Raw genomic sequence first — 24,333 nt, 5'->3', positions numbered from 1 at the left:
CAGCGTTTTGTTTGTCTTCCATGGCATCTAGTGCCATGTCATAGTGGTCCAGCAACTGTGACAGGCAAGAGCGCCCTGTTCTGAACCCATGTTGTCCAGGGTTATGGAGATGCCGCGGGGACACTAATGCCCCGAAATGATCTCAAGATAACCTCAAGAAGATAACCATATCGTTTGTGGTGTTTAGCAGCTCAGTACAGATGAGTGTGTCTTAGATGTAGAGGCTGCCCCCCCCCCTCCTCCCCCTTTCCCTGTAGCCGGTGTTTCCTATCACATCTGAAGAGATTGTACTCTGAGATCCATATTTCACCATCAAGGTAGTCCTTTGTGAGAGTTTCCGTTAGGGCTGCAAACACTGCATTTGCCTCATGAAGGAGACCATCTATAAAGTGAACTTTGTTGGATTTGCGTGTTTTTATACCCTGGATGTTGGCAAATATAAATGATGTTATCGTGTTAGTGGAAGTGCTGGATGCCTTACTTGGTGTTAATATCTGAGGCTCTGGTAAGGAGGCCACTGTGTTTGCGTCCTCTCTAGCATTTGACCGAGTTGGTGGTAGAGTCTGGTCATTTTTAGCTATTCTTCTCCTCCTACTCTTGCTAGAAAATCATCCTGAAAAGTAGTGTTGTGGCTGTTTTTATAGTGGCGGTCTGTCGGGTTTATTCATCTGGTGCCTCTTGTATGAAAATCCGGACATTCCGTGTTGAAGCATTCTTTCCTATCTAAGGAGTTCTTGCAAAGTTCTGGGTGAAAAAAGGTCCCTACCTGACAAGATAACTCATGGCCGGGTTTACCTGGGTGTGGGAGGTCTCTGTTGTCATGTTTTGTATCCTGTAGCCAGGCTCCTGTCATGGGTATAGTGCAGCCCTACAGAGGCAAAGATGTGCCTGGATGAAGCTTGTGGCGGCTGGCAGCAGGCGGCGCGCTACAAGGGACCCTTTACATAATTATTGGAGTGGGAACTGCTAATGAAGTTTGTCTGGTGTGATGGGGGCCGACCCTTGCCACCTGCACCTTCACTACTCTCTCCCGTGATGACATTCATCAAGCCAATGGCCGCAGTTAATCCATAGTTTGCTGTCTGAATTTCCAACACCTTGTTGGAGGTGGTTTAACACATGTAATATACAAACATGTTGTCAGTGAAGATGGTCAGTTTGGGTAAGCTGACTAGGCCTAGGGAAGGGGGGGGGGTCTTTATTTGGTTGTAATGATTTGTGGGTGTAGATGGGATCAGTCACGTGTGGTGCACATGTGGAGGTGTTGCAGTGAAGAGGGCAGGCGGTGTAGGCCCTCACCTATATGACGTGTAGGTGACGGCCTACACGTCACTTACACCTCAATGTCACCTACACCTCAATCTGTGTGTATGATTGCATAGGAAATGGTATATAGGGACACTTGAGCAGATGTGGTGTGTGGAAGTGGCCCAGGGTGCCCACAGTCGTGACACTGTGCAGGTGTAACAGTAGCCCGCTGCAGTTACCTGTGTTGAGAACCACCCCACACCTTGTGAACACCTCCCCACACCTTGTGAACACCTCCCCACACCTTGTGAACACCTCCCCACACCTTGTGAACACCTCACACCTTGTGAACACCTCCCCACACCTTGTGAACACCTCACACCTTGTGAACACCTCACACCTTGTGAACACCTCACAACAGCACCCCTCCCCCCCCCTCACTCACACCCCGTGGGATTGGTGGTGCGAAGGAAGGGAACTATCTGGGAAAAGTGTCAAGCCATCACGACTATATAGCACTTGGAAGGGATCGGGATAAGGATTTGGGATGGGACGGGGGGAAGGAATGGTGCCCAACCACTTGGAAGGTCGAGATTGAACGACCGTCCATTCCATCCAGCCTTCGACCCCACAGACGAATTCATAAATTTTAACATGCTGTTTATTCAAAACGGGAATTTTCTCAAATATAAATTGTTATTATAATATATTAGCATATTGGGCATATATAGGCATAGGTTAGGTTAGGTGTTTAGGTTCTGTTGGCGATTATTTGTATTTGTAGTACGTGGGTGAAGCATTTATAGCGTTGTGGTTCGAACAAAAGTCGTCAGTGAAGCACTTGTTCCGGATATGTTCGAACGTCAGCACTTGTGAGTCGTGTGTAAAACGCTTTTCATTCATAAACAGGGGGTTTGGCGGGTGGATGGAATCACTTTTGGATCTTTGTTTGGAGGACGAGTTGCCCTGAGACACAAGGATTCACAATTATTTGTTTTCGGTCAGTTAGAGTAGTAGCAACACGTCTGAGGGTTCACTACTCTGTGTCATGCTGTCATTGTCATCTTGAGATGATTCTTGAGTATGTCGTTGTCATCTTGAGGTTATCTTGAGATGATTCTTGAGTCTGTCATTGTCATCTTGAGGTTATCTTGAGATGATTCTTGAGTATATTGCTGTCATGTGTCACCAACTAGTTAAGGTTCAACTTGCCTACTCTATGGAAGTCATCAGTAATTCTTTCTTAATTTAACAATGCCAATACCCTTTATTTTCATGTGTATAGTTTAGTGTAAATCTAATATTATGGTAACATCAGTGGTACGTAAACCCGGTTTATCCGCCTATGTTGTTACTCTTTGTGACACCTTGATGCAGTATTGCTCCTGCACCAGTGGTCAACTCGCTGCCCCACCTGGCATTGATACACCCTCTTCTCTTAGTTGATTCTCGAGGCTAAATCAGTCACACCTGGGTCGTCCTGATCACTGGGCCTCTCGCCAGACATTGTTGTGACTCAAATGTATATGTATACATTACTTAGGATATGGCTGAGGTGGGTATGTGGGCCTGCGGGCCGCTCCAAGCAACAGCCTGGTGGACCAAACTCTCACAAGTCGAGCCTGGCCTCGGGCCGGGCTTGTGGAGTAGAACAACTCCCAGAACCCCATCAACCAGGTATGCCAGTATCCTCAGTGCGAAATCGTTGACCACCATTTCATTTTACACACCATTTGCAGTCTGCATCTCTCTATGTTCCTGGTTAACTTTGTTCTGCCACCAACATTGACTTGGCGACGTATACTTCAGCTATGAGCCCCCTGGTACCTGGTTGATGGGGTTCTGGGAGGTCTTCTACTCCCCAAGCCCAGCCCGAGGCCAGGCTTGACTTGTGAGAGCTTGGTCCACTCCCCCCCCCCCCCCCCGTTGTATAGTCCTCTTGATCTGTCGCCTCTTGGCTAGAGACTCTTCTCCGATTGATTGATTGATAAAGATTAAGCCACCCAAGAGGTGGCACGGGCATGAATAGCCCGTAATCTTCTCTCTGGTTCAGTTCGCTTCTTATGCCATAATTCAGTGAGTGTTATGCCATGTTGGGCACTATAACATCCTCAGTATCGGTCCTCATACTCACCACATACCCGTTTTGACGCTCTCCACCACATGGGGCAAAAGTCCAATGCTTTGGGTGAGTGTAGAGCAGCAGCGTAATAATGTGAGTGTAAAGTACGGAATAAAACACCCGCCACCACCACCACCACCACCACGCGGTGTGGGCGTGTTTAGCAGCCTAGCAACACACACCTGAGTGGAGGTGGTGCTGGGCGGGGGGAGACAGGTATGGGCGGGGGGAGACAGGTGTGGGCGGGGGGAGACAGGTGTGGGCGGGGGGAGACAGGTTGACATGAGGCCACAACATGAGGGGTCAGACCAGGTCACTAGGAAGGGTGACTGGTGACAGCAGACCAGGTCACTAGGAAGGGTGACTGGTGACAGCAGGAGGCGTGGCTGGCGCTGGAGATGCTCACCTTGATCTTCCCTAACATTAATGTGCTTCATTTTATTGATCTGAGGGCTTGGGGGCGCGGGGGGGAGGAGGTGGCCCCGGAGGGAACGCCCTGGGTGTGGTCCCCTCTGCACTCCTGCTGACACTTAGTCTTGCTCTCCACCATGACCCCACGCACCACAACCCTCCCACTGGTTACTGGCACTTGGCACTGGTGGCACCTCCGCCACCCCCCCCCCCCTGGCACGCTTGACACCTCTGCCAGAGTCAGCGTACATGGGGTGCAGGGAGAGGGGGGGGTGGGGCATGAGGGGTGGGGCATGGGGTGCAGGGAGAGGAGGGTAGGGCATGAGGGAGGGGGCATGGGGTGCAGGGAGAGGGGGGAGGGGGCATGGGGTGCAGGGAGAGGAGGGTAGGGCATGAGGGAGGGGGCATGGGGTGCAGGGAGAGGGGGGTGGGGCATGAGGGAGGGGGCATGGGGTGCCTGCGTCAGTGTTGCCGCAGGTATAAACAAGCGGGCGCGGCCACTCACCATAATATACAGTCCACCAACAATTTCTGGCCTTGATGAAAATAGTTGAAAAGTTTCATTTGAGCGCTTAAGAAGGATCAGATGTTTGGAGAGGCGAGACGGAAGGACTAATACGGAAGTAGGGTGGGGGGGGGGGGGGGAGGAGGGGAACAGACGGGGGGTTGACAGAAGGGAAGTTGGTCGGTCAACTGGAGACGGTAGATGCTTGTACCAGCTGTGTGGTGGGGGGGGGGGTACAGGTAACAGTTTTCTGGTAACCATTTCCTTCATCACTAGATTTCAGTTTAATTAATGCTTATTTGCAGTTAGTTTTATGATTAATTGGTTGCTGATTAATTGTACTCACCGAGTTGTGTTTGCGGGGGTTGAGCTCTGGCTCTTTGGTCCCGCCTCACTTGTGTTGGTGCATTGTTGCGTGGAGCGGGTGTTGTTAGAGCGAGTGGTTGTAGGTGTGCAGTAACAGGCGGGCGTGTAAGTTGCTGTGTGGTGAAGGTGTGAGGTGCTGCTCAAGGCTGTCTTCATGCTTACAGTGTGAGGGTACCTGATTGATACCTGGTTGATGGGGTTCTGGGAGTTCTTCTACTCCCCAAACCCGGCCCGAGGCCAGGCTTGACTTGTGAGAGTTTGGTCCACCAGGCTGTTGCTTGGAGCGGCCCGCAGGCCCACATACCCACCACAGCCCGGCTGATCCGGAACTTCTCTTAGAAAACCGTCTAGTTTTCTCTTGAAGATGTCCACGGTTGTTCCGGCAATATTTCTTATGCTCGCTGGGAGGATGTTGAACAACCGTGGACCTCTGATGTTTATACAGTGTTCTCTGATTGTGCCTATGGCACCTCTGCTCTTCACTGGTTCAATCTTGCATGTTCTTCCATATCGTTCACTCCAGGTAGTGATGACGGGTGTGGTGGAGGCGGGCGGGGGAAGGTGCACGTGTGGGTGGTGAAGGGTAACCATAGCGGCCAGAGACACCTGCAGGTGTCCTGAGCGCCACCCGCCGCCTGCCATCCTAGGGCTGAGGAAGCCTGGCATCATGGTGGCGTCCATGGCCAGTTGTCCTCTGCCACACACCTTGCCTCCTGCTCGCTCCTCGTGGCTCACTCTACCAAAATGAACAGGTAGTTCAAGTAATCTCCCGAGTCTCGCCTAGTTTACTGCATTTATTATGCTCAGGTACGGTCAAAATGAGGACCTGAAACATAATACAGGGTACAAAACACAATCAAATCTGCCCATAGTAGGAAACAGCATGTAAAGGATTTGGGAATAATGATGTCCGGCGACCTAACGTTTAGGGAGCATAACCAAGCAAATATTGCGTCAGCCAGAAAAATGATAGGATGGATTACGAGAACTTTCAAATCCAGGGATCCCATCACAATGGTTGTACTCTTCAAGTCACTTGTGTTGTCCCGTCTTGAGTACTGCTCAGTACTCACTTCCCCCTTCAGAGCAGGAGAGATTGCTGAAATAGAGGGAATACAGAGAACATATACGGCACGCATAGACGAGATAAAGTACCTAAATTATTGGGATCGTGTCAGAGCTCTCCAAATGTACTCACTAGAAAGAAGACGAGAGAGATATCAAATAATATACACGTGGAAGATACTGGAGGGCCAGGTCCCAAATCTACACAGTTAAATAACAACGTACTGGAGTGAACGATATGGAAGAAAAGGCCGAATAGAACCAGTGAAGAGCACAGGTGCCATAGGCACAATCAGAGAACACTGTATAAACATCAGAGGTCCGCGGTTGTTCAACGTCCTCCCAGCGAGCATAAGAAATATTGCCGGAACAACCGTGGACATCTTCAAGACAAAACTAGATAGTTTTCTTCAAGGAGTGCTGGACCAACCAGGCTGTGGTGGGTATGAGGGCCTGCGGGCCGCTCCAAGCAACAATCTGGTGGACCAAACTCTCATAAGTCAAGCCTAGCCTCGGGCCGGGCTTGGGGAGAAGAACAACTCCCAGAACCCCATCAACCAGGTATCAAGCAGGCATGCACCCCATACCCATCCTGTGGGTGGTAGTGGAAAGGGTTTAGAGAGGCACATAATGGGCTCAGGGATTGAACCTCAAAATTCACTTAGCTAAGTCTTGATAAGCTAATTACAAAATTTAATGTACCTGTATATTGTTACATATATTAAATGGGATCGAGACCGACCCCAAGTACAGTTTCTAAGCTCAGCAACTGACGTGTGGAGAGTTAGTGTCGTAATTGATATGTTTGTCCTGCACACCCCCCCCCATCCAGTGGGCAGCGGTGGATAGGTTACAATCACCCACATTTACTACCATCAGTTAGCAAACTGGGAATATTTGGCGACAATTTCTGGTGGTAGATCATTTTGAATGAAATATTTACACATCTCTTGAACATTTGTTGTGGAGCTGTCGCTAAATTCACGTATCTTTTGGCACTCGTCACATAGTGAGGGAGGGTGAGCGAGTACTTTTGTTGACACAGTTTACATTTGGTCAGGTCATACTCTGGACACAGTATCACTATGGTTTAAGGCGTTGAGCCTTGGCTCAAGGCCAAGCTTGGCCTGATCTTAAATTTGCTTCTATGGGGGAAATGGGATGGATTAAAATGTGAAAGAGGGTAATGTATCACGGTACAAGAAAGTGCCGTTGTTGTGTCATGGGGCCGCATCCTGCCAGCTCTCCAAATTAACTCCTACGTAACATCAACGTAAGGTTCCCATTCAACATCAACGTAAGGTTCTCATTCATCATTAACGTAAGGTTCCTTTTCAAAATAATTTAAGAGCGTCAGAGAATTGTTACAATTGTTACTACTTTTTCCGGAACTAGCAAGAGAGGAGGCAGACTAGTCAACGTCTGTGGTGGGCCAGGAGGCCTCGGGCGAGCCTAGGGCATGGGAAGTTAAGGAAATTGGCACACGCTTATTCGTACTTGCAATACAAGAGACTGTGTGTGAGTGTGTGGGTGTGAGAAGGAAGCGGAGAAGGTAGTGGAGGAGAGTGCGGGGGTGTTGGTGCTTGGTGTGCCGCTGGTGTTGGTGGGGGGTGGGGGTAACTATGTAGAGTGGTTAACTGCCTCTAATGATGCGAGGCGCGTGCCCGAGGGAGGGAGGGGTGTGGGTGGCTGGTGTGGCCTTTCACCTAGTTAAGGGCCACACTCCGCCTCCTGCCAGTGTTTACTGCCACCTCCGCCGGCCATGTGTCTACATCAGTATGCTGGCGGGGCCACACTTGTAAGCATTCGTCTAGGTTTACCTCTAGTCAATTTCCAGAATTCTACGGAGGGGGCCTCGTAGCCTGGTGGATAGCGCGCAGGACTCGTAATTCTGTGGCGCGGGTTCGATTCCCGCACGAGGCAGAAACAAATGGGCAAAGTTTCTTTCACCCTGAATGTCTCTGTTACCTAGCAGTAAATAGGTACCTGGGAGTTAGTCAGCTGTCACGGGCTGCTTCCTGGGGGTGGAGGCCTGGTCGAGGACCGGGCCGCGGGGACACTAAAAAAGCCCCGAAATCATCTCAAGATAACCTCAAGAAGGGTTCCAGGCTCCATAAGACCTGGGACCAGGCTTATTTAGTGAGGATCGGTAAGGCTGTTACTTGCTGCGGCCTGCAGGCCAACACAACCCAACTGTTCCGACACTTTCTTCAGCAATTTATCCAATTTCCTCTATCCATTTTTGTCCCAGCAATATTTCGTATGTTTGGAGTGAGAAGGTTGAAGAGCAGTGTTAGCAGGTTGTGTCTATGGCACCTGTTCTTCACAGGTTCTATTCTGCATTTCATTCCATTACTTTTACTCCAATAAGTTACTTAATTGTGCATAATTGTAGCCTGACCTTCCAGTATCTTCCATGTATATGTTATGTGACGGCTCTCATCTCTTTAACAGAAAACATTTTAAGAGGTTTATACAGTCTAGGTACCTTAGGCAGGTTACCTTGCTCATGCGTGTTGGTCTTCTACTCTAAAAGTCGAGGTGTCTACCAAGGAATGCTCAAGGCGAGAAGTGGAAGTGATTTGAAAATACGACCTTTGTGATGAAATCTCCTGGATTTGAAGGTTCTCATAATCCACCCTAGAGTTGTCCTGGCTGTGGTGTTATATTTGCTCTGTTATGCTCACTGACCTTGAGGTCCTGTGACATCCTTTCCATGATTAGGCTGTTGGATGCGCCTGCTCGCAGTCTGACGTTCGAATGGTTGATTGGGTATCCCTTGGTGTTTCAAGAGATCTCTTCACCACCACTGGGTATTTACTTACATTCCTTCGGCTACTTTGCATTTCCAGCTCTCCGTCTGTTTTCATGTCCCACTTTCTCTGTTTGAACAGGCTATCCTTGTCCGCCTTATCTATTCTTGGTATCTTGTGTTGTGTTCTCTATATCTTCTAGGGTTGAAAGATTGTTCCATTAGCCTATCTTAGTGGCTTAACCCCTCTTAGCGCTGACATCAATCGTGTTGTACTTTTTTAGATTTACTTTATGCTTCATAAAGTGCAGATTCCATGGTGGTGCTGCATATTCCAGTATTGGTCTAACAAATGTTGTGTAGATTACCCTCAAGGAGTCTGATTTAGATTTGTAAACGATGTTTTTATATTGTCAGTGTCCCATATGCCGACGTTTGTGTGTGCACCCTGTGCCCATAGTAAGTAAACAGCATGTCAAGGATTTGGGAACAATGATGTCCGACGATCTAACGTTTAGGGAGCATAACCAAGCAAATATTGCGTCAGCCAGAAAAATGATAGGATGGATTACGAGAACTTTCAAATCCAGGGATCCCATCACAATGGTTGTACTCTTCAAGTCACTTGTGTTGTCCCGTCTCGAGTACTGCTCAGTACTCGCTTCCCCCTTCAGAGCAGGAGAGATTGCTGAAATAGAGGGAATACAGAGAACATATACGGCACGCATAGACGAGATAAAACACCTAAATTATTGGGATTGTCTCAAAGCTCTCCAAATGTACTCACAAGAAAGGAGACGAGAGAGATACCAAATAATATACACCTGGAAAATACTGGAGGGGCAGGTCCCAAATCTACACAGTAAAATATCAACATACTGAAGTGAACGATATGGAAGAAAATGCAGAATAGAACCAGTGAAGAGTAGAGGTGCCATAGGCACAATCAGAGAACACTGTATAAACATCAGAGGTCCACGGTTTGGCAGCTCTACCAGAGTCAGAGCACATGGGGAGGGGGGGGAGATCATAGGGTGAAGGGAGAGGAGGGTAGGGCATGAGGGAGGGGGCGTGGGGTGCCTGCGTCAGTGTTGCCGTAGGTATAATAAACAAGGGGGTGCGGCCACTTACCATAGTGTACATTCCACCAGTTGGTTGTTCCCGACCAGCCGTGAACATCTTCAAGAGAAACCTAGACTGTTTTCTAAAAAAAAGTGCCGGACCAACCAGCCTGTGGTGGGTATGCGGGCCTGCGGGCCGCTCCAAGCAACAGCCTGGTGGACCAAACTCTCACACGTCAAGTCTGGCCTCGGGCCGGGCTTGGGAAGAAGAACAACTCCCAGAACTCCATCAACCAGGTGTTAGTGCTACAATTATATCCACTTCCAAATCTCTCTCCCTGAATCCTATAATCGTCTTCCCTTTATAGTGTAGATGTCTCCTCTCTCTTCCCTTTCCCATCTTCATTACCTTACACAAGTTAGGATTGAATTCCAGCAACCATTAGTTTGCCCACGTCTGGAGTTTGTCAAGGTCCTCCTGTAACTTCCTGCAGTCTTCGTCTGTTTTGACATTCCTCATCAGCTTTGCGTCATCTGCAAACATTGAGATGTAAGAGGTGAGGCCGTGGTGCAGGTGGCGGCAGGTGGTGGTGCCGGGGCCTTGTGCCAGCTGGGATCAAGGGCCACACTTGACTGTGTGCACCTTAATATAGCCTGGATGTTCACCTCCACCTCCTCCTCCTCCTCCTCCTCCTCCGGAGCGTATTGCCCACCGTGAGTGTAAACACCGCCACGGTAATGCACTCATCATCAACTTCTTGAGAGGTTATCTTGAGATGATTTCGGGGCTTTAGTGTCCCCGCGGCCCGGTCCTCGACCAGGCCTCCACTCCCAGGAAGCAGCCCGTGACAGCTGACTAACACCCAGGTACCTATTTTACTGCTAGGTAACAGGGGCATAGGGTGAAAGAAATTCACCCATTGGAAACGTGGCCCATAGGTTTCTCGCCGGCGCCTGGGATCGAACCCGGGACCACTGGATCACAAGTCCAGTGTGCTGTCCGCTTGGCCGACCGGCTCCCATCATAGTGGTATTCATGTAATAATGATGTAAACCCATATAATATGGTATAGCAGTGTCGGGGGCAGGAAGTTTAGCGAGGGCCACCTTGCCAACTGCGAAAGTCTGAGCGATCACTGTGGTTGGTCACCTCGCCAGGACCAAAGGTGCTTAACCCACGTGACGCGCACACAACCCTCTCTTACACTCCACTCCACAGTTGTAAATTGGTTGTAACGGTTGGGATTGCTAGTGGCTTTGTGAGACTTGTTTAACACAACATTGAGTGTGTAAGATGTCTGGAGGTCTTGGCTGACCGTCATGAACCACTGACCACTTGAGTAGGGAAATATGTGACTACGGCGACGCGCACCAGCTGCCCCAGGTGGCACTCTTGAGTGCCACCCGACAGGTGCCGCGCGCGTCGTCGTAGTCACACAGGGTTTTGGGGGATTTTCCCGGAAGTTGACAGGTGCCGCGCGCGTCGTCGTAGTCACACAGGCTTTTGGGGGAATTTCCCGGAAGTTTTGGCGTGTTTGGGTATGTGGACAGGAAAGAGGGGAGGTCATGTTGGGCAGCTGACAGGTGGCGCGCGTCCCTCTAGTCCTCGCGGGTTATGGGAATTTCCCGGAAGTTATGGCGCGTGTCGGAGGTAATTGGAGCGCGTCGCTCCAGTCCTCGGGGGTTAAGGTAAGTGGTCAGGAAAGATGAGAGTAAGTGGTAGAGTAAGTGATGGAGTAAGAAAATAGAAGGAAGATGGAGGAAGGAGTAAAAGAGTTGATCGTGAGTTAGTGAGTAGATGAGAGGAGAAGGCAGCACGGCCTGTTATGTTGTTTTGGGATGGGAGCTGGATGGAGTTTCCCCTTCGTCGGGAGAGAGTGCTCTGGGCCATTATGTGGTTAGACAAACCCATTGACTCCCCTACAGGAAGGTCTTAAGTGATGTTTGTAAGAAATGTATGGAAAAGACACGGGGCTGCACCTGGCTTTTTCTGTGTTCGGGTCAAGAAAGAGGGAAGTCACTCTCGTTGTGAGACTGCAGCGGGCCATTATGTGGTTAGACAAACCATTAACGTCCCCTACAGGAAGAGCTAAGTGTGTGTGTGTGAGGATGAGGGCAAAGTCTCCTGCAGGAGGGGAGTGTACCATTACCTAAAGCGTTTTTCAATGTCGCGACGGGGTAAGCGTACTGGTCGCAGGTTGGAGCCTGACTGGTCATCTTTCCAACTAGTCTGGGTATTTCTCCTACGACACCGGAAGTGGTGGGACACCCATTACCATTGCGTTTCGCCAGGGTCTCCGACTCTCTCTCTCTCTCTATCTATCTCTGTCTCCCTGTCTCTCTCTCTCACTATCTGTCTCAGTCTCTCTGTCTCCATGTCTCTCTCTCTCTATCTCTAGCTCTGTCTCTGTCTCTCTCTCTCTCTCTCTCTCTCTCTCTCTTCAGATCATTTAATAGTTGGGGAAAGTAACATCATTTTCCTTTCTCCTGCTGCCGCTGTTCACATATCTTTCTCCATTTCACTTAGACTGACAACGCATCAGAGGATGATCACCATGTCAATTTTCAAGCCCGCCTTCACTCTCACCCTTACATCCTTGTAAGGTAACACGACCAATATGCTAACTTCGTTCTTTACCCAATATCATTAATGTAACGTGGAGAATATAGCAACTTCGTTCGTTCTTTGCCCAAATTACATTTTAAGAGTAACGATCTGTCTCTCTGTCTGTCTCTGTCTCTGTCTCGGTCTCTGTCTCTCTCTCTCTCTCTCTCTCTCTCTCTCGCTCTCTCTCTCTCTCTCTCTGTCTCTCTCTCTCTCTCTCTATCTCTCACTCTGTCTCTGTCTCTGTCTCTGTCTCTCTCCCTCTCTAAAGTCCACCACACGACACTTCACTTAGTAAACTCAGTCAAAGTCAGTAGGTTAGCATTTACTAAAAGAGAGAAACATTTCACATCGTCACGGAGATGCGATCTCTACCTACAAATTGTTCTTGTTAACTGTGATCACAACATCTGCTGGCCAAATAAATATCATTGAAATGTATGCATGTTTACTCAATCTCCATCACCTCTCCGTCCTACATCCATAGCAAGACTCCTGAATGAATGAACCGGCAGCCCCTCTCGCTGCAGTCTCACCTTCGTGATGGTTTGAGGTGTATTGAGATGGAGGATGTAATGGCTCGACCTTACCCTCTCCCCGTCCACCCCCACTTACCCTTACCCCTACCACCCCCTCCATGGCCGAACCATCACTACCCCCTTCCCAGACCGGATGTTCAACTAAGCTTTAGTATCACCATTCTTTGCTGAAATAGCATTTTTTTAAGAATATCCAGTCATAAGCAGGTCTTCAATCTTATTATTATAACAAATCATAATTTGCTGTTCTCTCTCTCTGTCTCTCTGTCTCTGTCTCTCTCTCTCTCTCTCTCTCTCTCTCTCTCTCTCTCTCTCTCTCTCTCTCTCTCTCTCTCTCTCTCTCTCTCTCTCTCTCTCTCTCTCTCTCTCTCTGTCTCTCTATCTCTCTGTCTCTCTGTCGCTCTGTCTCTCTGTCTCTCAGTCTCTCAGTCTCTCTCTCCAGATCATTTAGTAGTTGGGGAAAGTAACATCAGTTCCTTTCTCCTGCTGCCGCTGTTCGCGTATCTTTCTCCATCAAGGCTGTCTCTCTTAAGACCTACATCATCCAATGTAAAACACCAATCGACGAGAATAAGACCGGTGAGTCGATAGTGAAATAGCTCTGGGTTAAGTCTGTTTTTCAGTTCTTGTAACACAGTCAATGTAGCGTAATGGGAAACCAGTCTTTCTACTGAACATACATAAATAGCGTTTGAAAATGTATGCAAGTCTAGACAAACTCCTATAGCCCTTACATTCTAACACAAATAAAATATTAGCACATGATTGCATCGCATTATATCATCATTAAGTAACGTGGAGATCAACTTTCTGGCTGTTGTCCGAATATCATTATTGAAATGTGAACTCCATTTAGCCAAACACTATATCTCCATTACATCTCATAGCATATGAATATTACGGTATGCCAGTTTTAACCCTCTATAACACAATGTAACATAACTTTCTACAGACCAAATATCGTTTTTAAATGAAAGTATGACTTAGTCCTTATTCATTACATCTCTCACCATATAAAATATTGGCGTCTACCCCTTTTAGCCCTCTGTAACACAGTGTAACGTAACGCAAATCAACTTTTTGCAGTCCAAAATGTCATTTTGAAACGGAAAGTGAGGGTTAGACCATCTCCATTACATCTCTTACCATATAAATAATTGATGGCCACCCCTTTTAGCCCTCTGTAACACAATGTAACACAACGTAACATATCGCAAATCCACTTTTTGCAGTCCAAAATGTCATTTTGAAACGGAAAGTGAGGGTTAGACCATCTTCATTACATCTCTTACCATATAAATAATTGATGGCCACCCCTTTTAGCCCTCTGTAACACAATGTAACACAACGTAACGTATCGCAAATCGACTTTTTGCAAACCAAAATGTCATTTTTAAATGAAAGTATGACTTAGTCCATCTTCATTACATCTCTCACCATATAAAATATTGGCGTCTACCCCTTTTAGCCCTCAGTAACACATTGTAACGCTACGTCGCGTAACGCAAATCAACTTTTTGCAGTCCAAAAGGTCATTTTGAAACGGAAAGTGAGGGTTAGCCCATCTCCATTACATCTCTACCATATAATTAATTGTTGACTACCCCTTTTAGCCCTCTGTAACACAATGTAACACACCGTAACGTATCGCAAATCAACTTTTTGCAGTCCAAAATGTCATTTTTTAAATGAAAGTATGACTTAGCACATCTCTTACCATATAATATTGTCCTCTACCAGTTTTAGCCCTCTAACACAATGTAACGTAACGCAATCAACTTTTACAGCCCAAAATGACATTTTTAAATAAAGTAGGACTTAGTCCATCTCCATTACATCTCCTTCCATAAGAATATTACGGTCTACCAGTTTTAGCCCTCTGTAACACAATGTAACGTAACGGGGAAAATCATCTTTGTCGGATGAGCAAATAACATTATTGAAAATGCCATCCGTGTTTAGCCATTACATCCAAAACACAAGAAAAATATTACCGTTTTTCTTGAGAAACTTATATGTGGAGATCATATCTCCAGAGTCCACACAATAAGCCACACATCACACATCTTCTGTTTTCAAATCGCAGCTCGCATCTAATTTAATGTTATTTTTTTTTTTTTTTTGCAGAAACTATGTTTTGAGATTAAGCTCAATGTCGGCAATTACTATTCGTATCATCAAACTCCTTTCAGTCAACAAAATTCACATTTCATATCGCGTGTGTAGATTAGAGAGAGAAGGCAAACATAGCGTGCAGCTAGTCAAAACTTATCATAACAGACATGATTTCACAGAGTTTTTCAACCTTTGCAAGTTTTTTTTCATTGTTATCTCTTCACTCGTGCTAAGTGAGTCAGACAAAAATGTGACATTTCATTTCATTATTAACCATGCAATATGCTATTAGCTAGGTAGTCAAAACATATAACAAGCGTTATTTCACAGGAATTTTTTCTAGCAAATATGCTTCCTTTAAGCAGTTCAACACATCAAACACCTCCAGTCTGCGAAATTCCCTTTAGTCAATAATCATCCTTTACAGTATTTCTTGACTAGAATACCACTCCAAAACATAAGTGGTCATTTTTATTCTCACTGTCGCACTATAGTCAATAATTTGTTTCGCAGAGTGACAAGTTATGCATAGTGACGAGATTTCATGGTGTGCATAGTTTAAGAGAGTTCACACTGTATTAATTACGGTCATGGATATCTTATGTTATGTTTATGAAGACCATCTCTTCTTATTTTTTTATCATTTTCACGCCCCACAGCTTTACAGTCTTCTCATATTCTTTTTCAAATAAAGTTTGTTTACTGTTTTCCAGTAGATCGGCCTCACATTACATATATTAATCAATTTTCAAATTCAGTTCAGTTTCTTTTCAATATCGCAGCTTTGTTGCCCCCACAGCCCGTATCTAGTTCAAGACCTCTTATTATCAATGTCATTAATACGGTTATCATCAACCACGTATTGGATGTCTCTGTCATTCAGTCATCAACGTAGTATGTGTTTAATGAACGTGAGAATCACTTCATGTGCACTCATTTTAGTTTAGTTTAAAGTTTTACATCTTGAATTAATACCGCTATTGGATAGCTCAGACATTCAGTTAACATCTCAATAAGTGAAAATCTTTTCATGTGAGCTCATTTTTAGTTTAGGATAAGGTTTTTCCATCGTGAAATGCTATTATCAGTAACCAGGTATTGGATGAAACTACTTTTCAGTTTACATCTCAGTAACTGTTTACTGAACATTGTTATCCATCCATGCAACCTCATTTTTAGTTTTAAGTTTCTACATCGTAAAAATAAAATATTACTATCACCAGCCGTGTATCGGATAGCTCAACCATTCAGTTAACATCTCAGTAAGTGAAAATCTTTTCATGTGAGCTCATTTTTAGTTTAGGATAAGGTTTTCCATCGTGAAATGCTATTATCAGTAGCCAGGTATTGGATGGGTGGACCATCCAGTTTACATCTCAGTAACAGTTTACTGAACATAGATATCCCTCCATGGGACCTCATTTTTAGTTTAAGTTTCTCCATCGTAAATAAAAATAAAATATTACTATCACAATCCTTGTATTGGCCCTGCTCCGGCATTCAGTTTACATCTCAGTAAGTGTTTACTGAATGCAAAATCGCTACATGTGTGGTCATAAGGTTTTCTCATCGTGAAATGCTATTATCAGTAACCAGGTATTGGATGACACTACCATTCAGTTTACATCTCAGTAACTGTTTACTGATCATTGTTATCCATCCATGCAACCTCATTTTTTTAGTTTTAAGCTTCTACACCGTAAAAAATAAAATATTACTATCACCAGCCATGTATCGCTAGCTCAACCATTCAGTTTACAGCTCAGTAACTGTTTACTGAACATAGACATCCCTCCATGCGAGCTCATTTTTTAGTTTAAAGTTTCTCCATCGTAAAAAATAAAAATATTACTATCACAAACCATGTATTGGGTGGGTCAACCATCCAGTTTACATCTCAGTAATAGTTTACTGAACATGGATATCCCTCCATGTGACCTCATTTTTAGTTTAAAGTTTCTCCATCCTAAATAAAAAATAAAATATTACTATCACAAACTTTGTATTGACCAGCTCCGGCATTCAGTTTACAACTCAGTAAGTGTTTACTGAATGCAAAATCGCTACATGTGTGGTCATTTAGTTTAAAGTTTCTCAATCTTAAAATATTACTATCAACATCAACCATGCATTGGCCGGCTTAGTCTTTCAGTTCACATCTCAGTAAGTGTTTACTGAATGCAAAATCGCTACATGTGTGGTCATTTAGTTTAAAGTTTCTCAATCTTTAAATATTACTATCATCAACCATGCATTGCCTGGCTAGTCTTTCAGTTTACATCTCAGTGAGTGTTAACTGAATGTGGAAATTATCACGTGTTAGCATTTAGTTTAGTTTCAAGTTTCAATTAAATACTAACATCATCCCCGTATTGGGCTGTCGGCATTCAGTTACCCACTCGGAGAGTGTTTACTGAACGTCGAAATCATTTCCTGTAGACACATTTTTTACTTGAACCCGTCTCCACTCCAAACCAGTCAGGACCGGCGGTCCTGACTCGGACCGGAGGTCCGGTTTGGAGTGGAGACGGGTTCAAGTAAAAAATGTGTCTACAGGAAATGATTTCGACGTTCAGTAAACACTCTCCGAGTGGGTAACTGAATGCCGACAGCCCAATACGGGGATGATGTTAGTATTTAATTGAAACTTGAAACTAAACTAAATGCTAACACGTGATAATTTCCACATTCAGTTAACACTCACTGAGATGTAAACTGAAAGACTAGCCAGGCAATGCATGGTTGATGATAGTAATATTTAAAGATTGAGAAACTTTAAACTAAATGACCACACATGTAGCGATTTTGCATTCAGTAAACACTTACTGAGATGTGAACTGAAAGACTAAGCCGGCCAATGCATGGTTGATGTTGATAGTAATATTTTAAGATTGAGAAACTTTAAACTAAATGACCACACATGTAGCGATTTTGCATTCAGTAAACACTTACTGAGTTGTAAACTGAATGCCGGAGCTGGTCAATACAAAGTTTGTGATAGTAATATTTTATTTTTTATTTAGGATGGAGAAACTTTAAACTAAAAATGAGGTCACATGGAGGGATATCCATGTTCAGTAAACTATTACTGAGATGTAAACTGGATGGTTGACCCACCCAATACATGGTTTGTGATAGTAATATTTTTATTTTTTACGATGGAGAAACTTTAAACTAAAAAATGAGCTCGCATGGAGGGATGTCTATGTTCAGTAAACAGTTACTGAGCTGTAAACTGAATGGTTGAGCTAGCGATACATGGCTGGTGATAGTAATATTTTATTTTTTACGGTGTAGAAGCTTAAAACTAAAAAAATGAGGTTGCATGGATGGATAACAATGATCAGTAAACAGTTACTGAGATGTAAACTGAATGGTAGTGTCATCCAATACCTGGTTACTGATAATAGCATTTCACGATGAGAAAACCTTATGACCACACATGTAGCGATTTTGCATTCAGTAAACACTTACTGAGATGTAAACTGAATGCCGGAGCAGGGCCAATACAAGGATTGTGATAGTAATATTTTATTTTTATTTACGATGGAGAAACTTAAACTAAAAATGAGGTCCCATGGAGGGATATCTATGTTCAGTAAACTGTTACTGAGATGTAAACTGGATGGTCCACCCATCCAATACCTGGCTACTGATAATAGCATTTCACGATGGAAAACCTTATCCTAAACTAAAAATGAGCTCACATGAAAAGATTTTCACTTACTGAGATGTTAACTGAATGGTTGAGCTATCCGATACACGGCTGGTGATAGTAATATTTTATTTTTACGATGTAGAAACTTAAAACTAAAATGAGGTTGCATGGATGGATAACAATGTTCAGTAAACAGTTACTGAGATGTAAACTGAAAAGTAGTTTCATCCAATACCTGGTTACTGATAATAGCATTTCACGATGGAAAAACCTTATCCTAAACTAAAAATGAGCTCACATGAAAAGATTTTCACTTATTGAGATGTTAACTGAATGTCTGAGCTATCCAATAGCGGTATTAATTCAAGATGTAAAACTTTAAACTAAACTAAAATGAGTGCACATGAAGTGATTCTCACGTTCATTAAACACATACTACGTTGATGACTGAATGACAGAGACATCCAATACGTGGTTGATGATAACCGTATTAATGACATTGATAATAAGAGGTCTTGAACTAGATACGGGCTGTGGGGGCAACAAAGCTGCGATATTGAAAAGAAACTGAACTGAATTTGAAAATTGATTAATATATGTAATGTGAGGCCGATCTACTGGAAAACAGTAAACAAACTTTATTTGAAAAAGAATATGAGAAGACTGTAAAGCTGTGGGGCGTGAAAATGATAAAAAAATAAGAAGAGATGGTCTTCATAAACATAACATAAGATATCCATGACCGTAATTAATACAGTGTGAACTCTCTTAAACTATGCACACCATGAAATCTCGTCACTATGCATAACTTGTCACTCTGCGAAACAAATTATTGACTATAGTGCGACAGTGAGAATAAAAATGACCACTTATGTTTTGGAGTGGTATTCTAGTCAAGAAATACTGTAAAGGATGATTATTGACTAAAGGGAATTTCGCAGACTGGAGGTGTTTGATGTGTTGAACTGCTTAAAGGAAGCATATTTGCTAGAAAAAATTCCTGTGAAATAACGCTTGTTATATGTTTTGACTACCTAGCTAATAGCATATTGCATGGTTAATAATGAAATGAAATGTCACATTTTTGTCTGACTCACTTAGCACGAGTGAAGAGATAACAATGAAAAAAAACTTGCAAAGGTTGAAAAACTCTGTGAAATCATGTCTGTTATGATAAGTTTTGACTAGCTGCACGCTATGTTTGCCTTCTCTCTCTAATCTACACACGCGATATGAAATGTGAATTTTGTTGACTGAAAGGAGTTTGATGATACGAATAGTAATTGCCGACATTGAGCTTAATCTCAAAACATAGTTTCTGCAAAAAAAAAAAAAAAATAACATTAAATTAGATGCGAGCTGCGATTTGAAAACAGAAGATGTGTGATGTGTGGCTTATTGTGTGGACTCTGGAGATATGATCTCCACATATAAGTTTCTCAAGAAAAACGGTAATATTTTTCTTGTGTTTTGGATGTAATGGCTAAACACGGATGGCATTTTCAATAATGTTATTTGCTCATCCGACAAAGATGATTTTCCCCGTTACGTTACATTGTGTTACAGAGGGCTAAAACTGGTAGACCGTAATATTCTTATGGAAGGAGATGTAATGGAGATGGACTAAGTCCTACTTTATTTAAAAATGTCATTTTGGGCTGTAAAAGTTGATTGCGTTACGTTACATTGTGTTAGAGGGCTAAAACTGGTAGAGGACAATATTATATGGTAAGAGATGTGCTAAGTCATACTTTCATTTAAAAAATGACATTTTGGACTGCAAAAAGTTGATTTGCGATACGTTACGGTGTGTTACATTGTGTTACAGAGGGCTAAAAGGGGTAGTCAACAATTAATTATATGGTAGAGATGTAATGGAGATGGGCTAACCCTCACTTTCCGTTTCAAAATGACCTTTTGGACTGCAAAAAGTTGATTTGCGTTACGCGACGTAGCGTTACAATGTGTTACTGAGGGCTAAAAGGGGTAGACGCCAATATTTTATATGGTGAGAGATGTAATGAAGATGGACTAAGTCATACTTTCATTTAAAAATGACATTTTGGTTTGCAAAAAGTCGATTTGCGATACGTTACGTTGTGTTACATTGTGTTACAGAGGGCTAAAAGGGGTGGCCATCAATTATTTATATGGTAAGAGATGTAATGAAGATGGTCTAACCCTCACTTTCCGTTTCAAAATGACATTTTGGACTGCAAAAAGTGGATTTGCGATATGTTACGTTGTGTTACATTGTGTTACAGAGGGCTAAAAGGGGTGGCCATCAATTATTTATATGGTAAGAGATGTAATGGAGATGGTCTAACCCTCACTTTCCGTTTCAAAATGACATTTTGGACTGCAAAAAGTTGATTTGCGTTACGTTACACTGTGTTACAGAGGGCTAAAAGGGGTAGACGCCAATATTTTATATGGTGAGAGATGTAATGAATAAGGACTAAGTCATACTTTCATTTAAAAACGATATTTGGTCTGTAGAAAGTTATGTTACATTGTGTTATAGAGGGTTAAAACTGGTATACCGTAATATTCATATGCTATGAGATGTAATGGAGATATAGTGTTTGGCTAAATGGAGTTCACATTTCAATAATGATATTCGGACAACAGCCAGAAAGTTGATCTCCACGTTACTTAATGATGATATAATGCGATGCAATCATGTGCTAATATTTTATTTGTGTTAGAATGTAAGGGCTATAGGAGTTTGTCTAGACTTGCATACATTTTCAAACGCTATTTATGTATGTTCAGTAGAAAGACTGGTTTCCCATTACGCTACATTGACAGTGTTACAAGAACTGAAAAACAGACTTAACCCAGAGCTATTTCACTATCGACTCACCGGTCTTATTCTCGTCGATTGGTGTTTTACATTGGATGATGTAGGTCTTAAGAGAGACAGCCTTGATGGAGAAAGATACGCGAACAGCGGCAGCAGGAGAAAGGAACTGATGTTACTTTCCCCAACTACTAAATGATCTGGAGAGAGAGAGAGACTGAGAGACTGAGAGACAGAGAGACAGAGCGACAGAGAGACAGAGAGATAGAGAGACAGAGAGAGAGAGAGAGAGAGAGAGAGAGAGAGAGAGAGAGAGAGAGAGAGAGAGAGAGAGAGAGAGAGAGAGAGAGAGAGAGAGAGAGAGAGAGAGAGAGAGAGACTGAGAGACAGAGAGACAGAGAGAGAGAACAGCAAATTATGATTTGTTATAATAATAAGATTGAAGACCTGCTTATGACTGGATATTCTTAAAAAAATGCTATTTCAGCAAAGAATGGTGATACTAAAGCTTAGTTGAACATCCGGTCTGGGAAGGGGGTAGTGATGGTTCGGCCATGGAGGGGGTGGTAGGGGTAAGGGTAAGTGGGGGTGGACGGGGAGAGGGTAAGGTCGAGCCATTACATCCTCCATCTCAATACACCTCAAACCATCACGAAGGTGAGACTGCAGCGAGAGGGGCTGCCGGTTCATTCATTCAGGAGTCTTGCTATGGATGTAGGACGGAGAGGTGATGGAGATTGAGTAAACATGCATACATTTCAATGATATTTATTTGGCCAGCAGATGTTGTGATCACAGTTAACAAGAACAATTTGTAGGTAGAGATCGCATCTCCGTGACGATGTGAAATGTTTCTCTCTTTTAGTAAATGCTAACCTACTGACTTTGACTGAGTTTACTAAGTGAAGTGTCGTGTGGTGGACTTTAGAGAGGGAGAGAGACAGAGACAGAGACAGAGACAGAGTGAGAGATAGAGAGAGAGAGAGAGAGACAGAGAGAGAGAGAGAGAGAGAGAGAGAGAGAGAGAGAGAGAGAGAGAGAGAGACAGAGACCGAGACAGAGACAGAGACAGACAGAGAGACAGATCGTTACTCTTAAAATGTAATTTGGGCAAAGAACGAACGAAGTTGCTATATTCTCCACGTTACATTAATGATATTGGGTAAAGAACGAAGTTAGCATATTGGTCGTGTTACCTTACAAGGATGTAAGGGTGAGAGTGAAGGCGGGCTTGAAAATTGACATGGTGATCATCCTCTGATGCGTTGTCAGTCTAAGTGAAATGGAGAAAGATATGTGAACAGCGGCAGCAGGAGAAAGGAAAATGATGTTACTTTCCCCAACTATTAAATGATCTGAAGAGAGAGAGAGAGAGAGAGAGAGAGAGAGAGAGACAGAGACAGAGCTAGAGATAGAGAGAGAGAGACATGGAGACAGAGAGACTGAGACAGATAGTGAGAGAGAGAGACAGGGAGACAGAGATAGATAGAGAGAGAGAGAGAGTCGGAGACCCTGGCGAAACGCAATGGTAAAGGGTGTCCCACCACTTCCGGTGTCGTAGGAGAAATACCCTGACTAGTTGGAAAGATGACCAGTCAGGCTCCAACCTGCGACCAGTACGCTTACCCCGTCGCGACATTGAAAAACGCTTTAGGTAATGGTACACTCCCCTCCTGCAGGAGACTTTGCCCTCATCCTCACACACACACACTTAGCTCTTCCTGTAGGGGACGTTAATGGTTTGTCTAACCACATAATGGCCCGCTGCAGTCTCACAACGAGAGTGACTTCCCTCTTTCTTGACCCGAACACAGAAAAAGCCAGGTGCAGCCCCGTGTCTTTTCCATACATTTCTTACAAACATCACTTAAGACCTTCCTGTAGGGGAGTCAATGGGTTTGTCTAACCACATAATGGCCCAGAGCACTCTCTCCAGACGAAGGGGAAACTCCATCCAGCTCCCATCCCAAAACAACATAACAGGCCGTGCTGCCTTCTCCTCTCATCTACTCACTAACTCACGATCAACTCTTTTACTCCTTCCTCCATCTTCCTTCTATTTTCTTACTCCATCACTTACTCTACCACTTACTCTCATCTTTCCTGACCACTTACCTTAACCCCCGAGGACTGGAGCGACGCGCTCCAATTACCTCCGACACGCGCCATAACTTCCGGGAAATTCCCATAACCCGCGAGGACTAGAGGGACGCGCGCCACCTGTCAGCTGCCCAACATGACCTCCCCTCTTTCCTGTCCACATACCCAAACACGCCAAAACTTCCGGGAAATTCCCCCAAAAGCCTGTGTGACTACGACGACGCGCGCGGCACCTGTCAACTTCCGGGAAAATCCCCCAAAACCCTGTGTGACTACGACGACGCGCGCGGCACCTGTCGGGTGGCACTCAAGAGTGCCACCTGGGGCAGCTGGTGCGCGTCGCCGTAGTCACATATTTCCCTACTCACTTGGGTCTGGGGGGGGGGGGGGGGCTAAACTACTCCACAACATGACGGCCAGACGATTACGGGATATTCATGCCCGTGCCACCTGTTGGGTGGCTTAATCTTCATCAGTCAATCGGCAGACGATGATTGGCTGAATGAGGTGAGGAGGAGGAGTGAGAGGACCTTGTTAGGAGGGAAGCGCGTCTCTTTACTCACAATGTAAACATGATCATTGGTTTATTATAAAGACCCCCACCCAACACTGGACACCTGGGGACCACCCTTCACACCTGTTGTAATATACTCATAGTGCCCCCAAAGGTTGCCAGTGTGGACCACTGGTGACATGACCCTGTGTGATGCAGGTGGCCCAGGGGGCAGCTGCACGACGCAGGTGGCCCAGGGGGCAGCTGCACAAGGTGGATTTACCTACTTTAATAACAAAATAAGTACTGAAAAACACAACTCGTCCTCGACTACAGTCCATTCCATCCAGCGGTCGACCTCACAGACGCATTCATAAATTTGTACATGCTGTTCATTCAAAACGAGAATTTTTTTCAAATATAAATTAATATTATAAAATATTAGCATATTGTGCATATATAGGCTTAGATTAGGTGTTTAGGTTCTGTT

General features: G+C 44.4%; 1 protein-coding gene across 3 annotated transcripts in view; it reads left to right on the top strand.

The window, feature by feature from the left end:
- Positions 1–24,333, top strand: part of LOC123770667 (hippocampus abundant transcript 1 protein) — a 136,180-nt gene that overhangs the window by 59,626 nt on the left and 52,221 nt on the right. The window lies entirely within an intron of this gene.

Source organism: Procambarus clarkii, chromosome 56 (genome assembly GCF_040958095.1).
Source record: "Procambarus clarkii isolate CNS0578487 chromosome 56, FALCON_Pclarkii_2.0, whole genome shotgun sequence".
Lineage (NCBI taxonomy): Eukaryota > Metazoa > Arthropoda > Malacostraca > Decapoda > Cambaridae > Procambarus > Procambarus clarkii.
Note: the sequence above shows the minus strand (reverse complement) of the source record. Positions and strands in the feature narration are given on the sequence as shown.